The sequence below is a fragment of the Mustela erminea genome, chromosome 6 (genome assembly GCF_009829155.1).
Source record: "Mustela erminea isolate mMusErm1 chromosome 6, mMusErm1.Pri, whole genome shotgun sequence".
In the NCBI taxonomy this organism is placed as follows: domain Eukaryota; kingdom Metazoa; phylum Chordata; class Mammalia; order Carnivora; family Mustelidae; genus Mustela; species Mustela erminea.
In genome coordinates this window covers 9,100,680-9,108,139 of record NC_045619.1, presented here as the reverse complement: position 1 = coordinate 9,108,139, position 7,460 = coordinate 9,100,680, and positions in this window count along the sequence as shown.

Sequence of the window (7,460 nt, the reverse complement as noted above, 5' to 3'; positions counted from 1 at the left end):
GGTCCGTCTGTCCGCGCGCTCGCCGCTCTGGGCGTCCTCTGCGGGCTCTGAGCTGCGGCTGCTCCGGCTTCTCTTTGCAACGAGGCTGGAGGGTGGGCCTTTTATTTCCCCCTTTTTTGCGCGTGTGTGTATGTGTGTGTGCGCAAAATATCTCTATCTCGGGAATGAAAGATGGGCGCGGGCGGCCAGAGGGGAGCCCTCAGGGAGGCAGCGGGGGAGGCTGCGGGCGCGCGGGGAGACAGGCGGGCTGCTCCCGGCGGCAGGAGGAGAAGTTGCCACCCTTTCAGCTGTTCCGGCCTTTATAAAGGAGAAGGGAGAGCGCTAGAGGTGGGTGGAGACTGCCTTTCCTCTTCTGGCCCAGAGTCAGCACCGGGAAGGGGGGGGAGCTCTGGGAGGGCTTGGGGTGGGGGGCGGGGCGTTCAGGGGTCTCTAAGAGCCCCGCAGCCCCTCTGTCCAGGATCTGGCCCGTGGGAAGGGAGAACTAAGGGCGACCGAGCGCCCCGCCCCTTAGCACAGTGACCGTGGCCTGATTTCTAGCCCACGTGGTTGGGGAGTTGTCTCCGGGACCACCCCCGGGAGTCCAAACCCGCAGCCCCCCAGGGCAGCACTTGCACCCTGACCCAGGAGGAGCGGTGAAGGATTCAGGCTCTGCAGCCTGGTTCCCATCCCGCCCTGGAGCTGAGCAGCTGGGTCACCTTGGGCAAGTCACTTCCTTTCCTCGCTCTTCCCTCCAGCCTCCGAGTGGCATGAGGTTCTTGGGAGGACCTGGGGCCAGAAAAGGCAGACAGCACAGAGCTGGGAGCCAGCCACAAGGTGATCACACAGACCCCGCAGCCAGTACCATTCAGCAGAAAGCTGGGTTGGTGTCTCCGCCTCCTCGCTGGTTGCCTGGCACACCACAGGCACCGCCAGTGTGTTGAACTGCAAAGTCACACAAACCCCCACCGCCCTGCAGCATCCTTGCAGGGCCGCCATCGCAATCCCACAGTCCCCCTGGTGTTTACTACCTCCCTCAGCCCCCAGGTTTTGAGGCCCAGGGCCAGGGGCGGGGTGGGGGGGGGACACCCACCGGCATTCACACGGTTAACGCCTCCCACCCCCAGCGCCAGAAGAGCTGTGGTGGCCCCGCAGTCACACGATCACAGTCACAGAGTCACACACACACGCCCGCCCAGCCCAACACCCACCACGGGACCCGCAGCCTCATTGTATCACTGGGCTCCTGGCCATAGGGCACCTTTCTCTGGTCCCCTTGCACTCTCTGTTGTCTGCCCTTGGGACCCAGACATCCGTTTGGGGTGCCAGCCTGCTCCTCACGCCTCCATCGCCCAGACAGGCACACCCGCTGTCTCTTCAGAAGCCGTCTTCTTGGACCCAAGCGAGGGGGGCCCAGAGGAGGGAGGATTTTGCCAGGCGAGCCTCTTTACAAACAGCTACAAGCACTCCCCTCCACCCACGACCACCTGGGCAGCCTGGCACAGGGGCTGGGAGGCAGGCTGGGGGCAGGTCACCTTGGTTCAAATCCTGGTGTGGCCACTTGAGCAGGTCAGGTGTCTTTGGGAAGCTTCACCTCTCCGTACCTCAGTTTCCTCTCCCTGGAAACTAGAAATAAATCTAGAATTGGACGGAGAGAAGGATTTCAAGGAGGCCTGGGAAAATGCTAGGGACAATGAGGATGTTTGTCAGCTTTGCTGGCAACAATGAGTTCACGGATACCTACCCACATCAGAACTGATCTATGCATTTTATTATACCTCAGTGCAGTTGTAGAATTCTTAGCTTGCTCCAGAAGCGGTCTGGAGGCTCAGAGGAGATAACGCATCTGGAAGGACTGAGCACGATACCCGACACATGGAGTCCATCGTTCCTTCAACACGGAGTCTGAGTGTTCCCCGGGGGCCAGGCATTATTCCAGGCGCTGAGGAGAACACACAAGGCTAATACAGGCTCCTGCCCTAGCAGAGTCCCTATCCAGAAGGACAGACAGAGGCATAGACAGATAAATCAGGAGACAGGGTGACAGGGAGATTGAGGTGTAGGGGTTTGGGAAGATAATCCCAAAACACAAGACTTGAAGTCCAAAGACTTAGACATAAAACCACAGGACACTAGGTGATGTTGACCTTGACCTTGTGGATCCTTATCCATAAAAGAGATGCGAACAGCTCCCATTATCACTGAGGGGACCGCGTCATAGGAATGTTCTTTTTACTCCGCATGTAGCCTCTCGGTGCTCTTGTTAGGTGTGCTGCTCCTATCTTAACAAATGGGGAAATTGTAGCACAGAGAGTTGAAGCAATTTGTTCAAGGTCACACAGCCAGTACAATGGTAGAGCTAGACTCCAACCCAAGCATTCCAGCTGTGGAGCCCACAGGCTTGAACCACCACGCTATGCTGCTTCTTGGCAGGTGATGACTGACGATGAGAATTAGGACACATTTTACACTTTTGTGAGCATCAAATCCATGAATATATGTCCAAGTGCTTTGCCAACTGAAAGTGCTGTACAAACAGCAGTTCTGACTTACACACATAAGTGCCGGAGGAGCACAAAGGCGGGGAGCACACGGCTCAGCCTCAGGGGAAGGATGTGAGGGGGGAGGGTATGGGACCTGCACCACTGAGCACACACGATCTGCAGGCCCTAAGAGGACATGTAAGAAAGCAGACCCAGAGCTGGGACTCTGCGACCTACCGGGCTCTCGAGTGAGCCAGACACAGATCATCACAGTCCAGACGTCTTCATTCGCTGGTTACAAGTGGCAGGACAGGGACAGCAGAGGCGGCCAGAACCACAGGGCACCCAGCCTGAATGCCTTGCTCAGGAGAACGCCTTTCCTGTGCCCACTCCTCAAGGACACCATCCCAATGCGGGGGGGTGGGGGGTGTCTTTCCACACCAGCAATTCTCTAAAGAACACCTCCTCCTCTTCCTCCTGTGAGACTTGACTTAACACCTCCTCCAGGAAGCCCCCTGGGCTTGGAACTTGCTCTGGGTTCCCACAGCATGTGCCGCATGGTATTGTCATTGCCCATTTATCGGTCTAGCTCTAGACTGAGCTCCTGATGAGCAAGGGTCTCATTCCAGCTCCCACAATACTGCAGTTGCTCAATAAATATCTGCTAAAGAAAAGAATAAATGAAGAAGTATCTTGCCTTTTTGTTCCTCTGAGTCCTGGCCTTGTGGTGCAAAGATTCCATGCCCTGCCTGAGGGGGTGGAAGGGCTTGGGGAGGGGCTTACAATGTGAGCCTCTAAACCAGACTCTACAGGGGCACCTCACAGACCTGGAAAGACCCCTGCACATCTTTTGGCAATGGGGCCCTGAAGAATCAGGCTTTCCAATAGTTCTGGAAGCTGTTTATGTGGGCTGGAAGCCACACCCCATAACTCTCACCCCCTACCCCCTTGATAGGTCTGAGTCCAGCAGAAAACCAAGTGGCCACAGCCCTCCACTAATTGCTGAGGGCCCCCCCACCTCCAAGGCCAGGCCTTTTTAGACTGTATGTCTAGAGCAGTCTAAGCTCTCCTCCATCAAAAACATCTCATACTCTGGGAGTGGGGGCTCAGGGCCAAGGAAGGAGCTGGCTTCCATCCCGGGGGCAGCGTTGGGCCCTCAAGTCCAGAGTGGGTATCCCCATTCTCCTGAGAGAGGTCTAGCAGGCCCCATGCCAGGCATGTTTGCTTTTTCCAGCTTGATGGGGGGCAGGGAGGAGGTCAGGCTCCAAGTTGGGGACAGTCCAAGGCCAAGCCACAAATGGCCTGAGGCCCCAGCCTGAGGCTGTATGATGGCAAAACAGGCATCTACCCCCACACCAGGTAGCTGCACTCAGCTGCCCCCTCACCCCTACCTGCCCTGCCCTTGCCTCCAGACCCCAGCCTGCTTCACCCTCCCCCAGGAAGGGAGCGATTTCTGCGTTGGTGCTCCTATCGTGGGGAGGCTTCCCAGCAAAGGCAGCAGGGCTTCAATGCCTGCTCTGCCATTTACTAGCCCTGTGACCTTGAACTTCACCTTTCTGAGCCTCGGCTTTCTCATCTATAGAATGTGGATAACAGTAGTGATCACGTCACGGGGTTAACACATCCTCAGTGTTGAAAGCATGGCGGATGCGCTGCACACATGTCGGTTCCTGGTGCTGGGCTGATCCTTGTTACGGCTCCAGCCCTCCAGCCCCAGGCATATGTGCACACGCACACACCCACCTGTGAGCTCCGGAGACAGGTCTTGGGGTGGAGCCCAAGGCTACTGGTCAATCACCTGGAAGGGGGGGGGTCTTCACAATGAGCCCCCCACCACTTCTTTTGGAGACGCCCACACACTGGTGAGGCTCTGGCCATTATGGATGTGAAGACCAGAGAGGCAGGAGAGAACCCCAGGAAGGCAGACAGACAGACCCCTCCCCCCCAGGCCGAGGGCAGCCTGGGGGAGCCCACCACACTGCCTCTGCTGCCTTGGGCCTCGTGTCCTGTATACAAAGGCAAGGGAAGCTCGGTGTTTGTTTTGCTGGGGCTGAGTTATGCATTTTTAGCTCCTCTAGTCTCCAGACAAGGAAGAGGATGTTTGGACGGGACAGCTCAGATCTACCTGTCCTGAAAGCTGGCTGGAAATGGAGCAAAGTCCCCCCACCCCCCCCAAACATGCTGGGAGATGACTCCGCCCCGGAGCTGGTGTTGGGCACCCCTAACCCCTGGCTGCTCCCAGGCTGGACCTCTGGTAACCAGGATGCGCTCCCCTACAGAGCATTCACCCTGAACCAAGCGCTCTGCCTGAGGAGAGCATAGCAACCGTCACCATTCTACCAGCAAAGGAACAAGCCACTTCCTGGAGGGCTGGTGCTCTTATCTTCTTCATCCCTGGGGGAGGGGGCACTGAGGCTCAGAGAGGGACACTCGCTGGCCCAGCATCACCCAGCAAGGAAGCAGCAGTGTCAAAATTTGAATCCAGAGCCCTGATGCCAAAGCCCAGACTTCTCCCGTCTCCCCATTACATCATGCCCGCTGTGGGGCCTGGATTGGAGCCGCCCAGCGTTTCATTTCACTTTCCATACAGAAAATTCAACAAATTAAGTGAGCTACAGAGAGGAAACTGAGCAGGGCTGGAGGCAGCGGGCCCCCAAGACCTGCCCACCACCTCAGGGCGGGGAGCCATTTGTGGCCCCACAAATGGGAAGTTGTGTGCTAGATCCGGGTTAGCTGGTCCTTTCCAAATCAGGATGTCCTTGCTGCCCATGCTCTGAAGATTCGACTGGGATGGTGCACGAGGGAGAGAAGGGCCAGGAGGTAGCAGGCAGCCCCTCTTGGTGGGGCTACAGCAGCCCACAGACCCTCCCCAGCTCTCCGGAGGAAGATATTTGTAACCGCAGGAAACATGATGGACCTGTCCAAAGGATGGGAAGCTGACCACAGTGACAAAGTCACAGATTCGTCCTCAATATTCCTGAGAGCAGATGAGCCCAGGTTTTTAGGAATATTCACCCAGTTAAGCTTCACAACCTGCCGAGCTGGAACTTGAACCTGGGCAGCCAGCCTGGTGCCAGCATCATCCTCTGAACATCTGTCCCTGCCTGCCAGGCCGGTCAAAGATGAAACACAGCTGCCCAGCCCACCTGGACACTGCCCGCCCTCAACACTGGTTTTGCCTTCACTCCACCCTTACATGGGGAAGGTCCACTGGTGGGCACTGGGCTGGACCCCTGGCCAAAGGAACCTCCTTTCTCTGCCTTGTGTGGTGCCGCACCACGGTGGGCTAATGCTGGACAGGGGAGGCTGCTCGAAAGGAGACACAGATGGCAAGTAATGGAAGGTCATTGTCATCCTCACTCCTTTTCCTCACCAGAGTCCCCATCTCCTCCCACTGCTATTTAGGAAGCCCTCCTTGGGGAGAAAGTCTGACACAACATCGATGTTCAAGCCCCGTCCCTGCCATACAAGCCAAGGCTGTTCGGAGGGGATACCTGAGGTTCAGAGACAACATGTGACTTGCTCAAGATCACACAGTGAGTCAGGGACAGAAATGAGCGATCGTTTTGCCAATGGCAGGGACCCCCAGCCCTCTCCTGCTGGTGGGGAGTGGGGAAGCAAGGGCTCCAGGGTGGTGAGTCTGGAAGTGTGGTCAGTGAGAGAGGGAGGGAAACAGATGGACATGAGAGAAGGTTCTGGATGAAGCTGGAGTTCACAAGGGAGAGTGGATGGCTAATTTTTACCCCCAACCACACTTTTGCTTGTGACGATGCCCCTCTCGGTTCAGCCTTCACTCTCTTCTCCAACCACCTCTTGCCCACTTCCTCACCAGTCCTGCCTGCCTGCTGGGGAGCTTTCCCTGGAGTGAGTTCCCAGAAGTAGCAAGCTGTCCCTTCTTGCCACTACCAAGAGGCTGCTTGAGGAGGCTTCCGCGTCCTGGATGTATCTTGGGACCCCACTCACCACCCCACCCCACTCGAAGACCTGTGAGCTTCTCCAGGGCAGGGACTGTGAACCTGCGTGGGGGTTTGGATCCATGGACAAGGCCCTTGGTAGGTAAGCCCTGCAGTCCTGGCTCAGAGACCCTGCTGTGCCAGTCCTGGCTGTGTGTCTTTGGGCAGGACACTGACCTCTCTGAGCCTCACTTTCTTTAGCGGCGAACTGGGATCACTACATTTGCCTTGCGCAGTTGCTGAGAGACCAGGTGTGGGGATCGGTGCCTGTGGCACCCGCCCAGGGCCTGGTGCACAGTTGCTCAGCCTACAGCTCAGCCACTCCCTTTCAATCGTTGTCCACACCCCCACCATTGCTCCGCAGTGTGGTCCCCTGACCAGCTGCTGCCGACCCTGGAGGCTTGTCAGGAGTGCATGGTGCTGGGCCCTCCCCAGACCTGTCAGCTCATCATCTGCATTTTAAGAAGACTCCCAGCGATCCATGGGCACAGCAGTTTGAGAAGCCCTGATCTAAAAGGAAGGTCAAAAATGGACAAGCTGGGGCGCCTGGGTGGCTCAGTGGGCTGAAGCCTCTGCCTTCGGCTCAGGTCATGATCCCAGGGTCCTGGGATCAAGCCCCACATCGGGCTCTCTGCTCAGTGGGGAGCCTGCTTCCCCCCTCTCTCTGCCTGCCTCTCTGCCTACTTGCGATCTCTGTCTGTCAAATAAATAAATAAAAATCTTAAAAAAAAAAAAAATGGTCAAGCAACGTGATTTCATGTGGACCGAATGAATACGTCGACCTCCTTGAGCACCCAATGATCCAGAGAGAACAAAGTATTTTATCCCCATTTTATAGACAAGAAAACTGAGTCCTCGGAAATCACATGACCTCCCTGATTCACATGATCAGGGGGGTCACCAAGCCAGATTTGAACCAGTGCCAAAAGCTTCGGAGCTACGACTCCCTGCTTGGCCGTCCTGGGCTGTCCAGTGTGGAGCCAGGAGGAGCAAAATCTAGGACCCCAGCGTCCTCATCTGTAAAATGGGGTCCCAACACAATCTGATT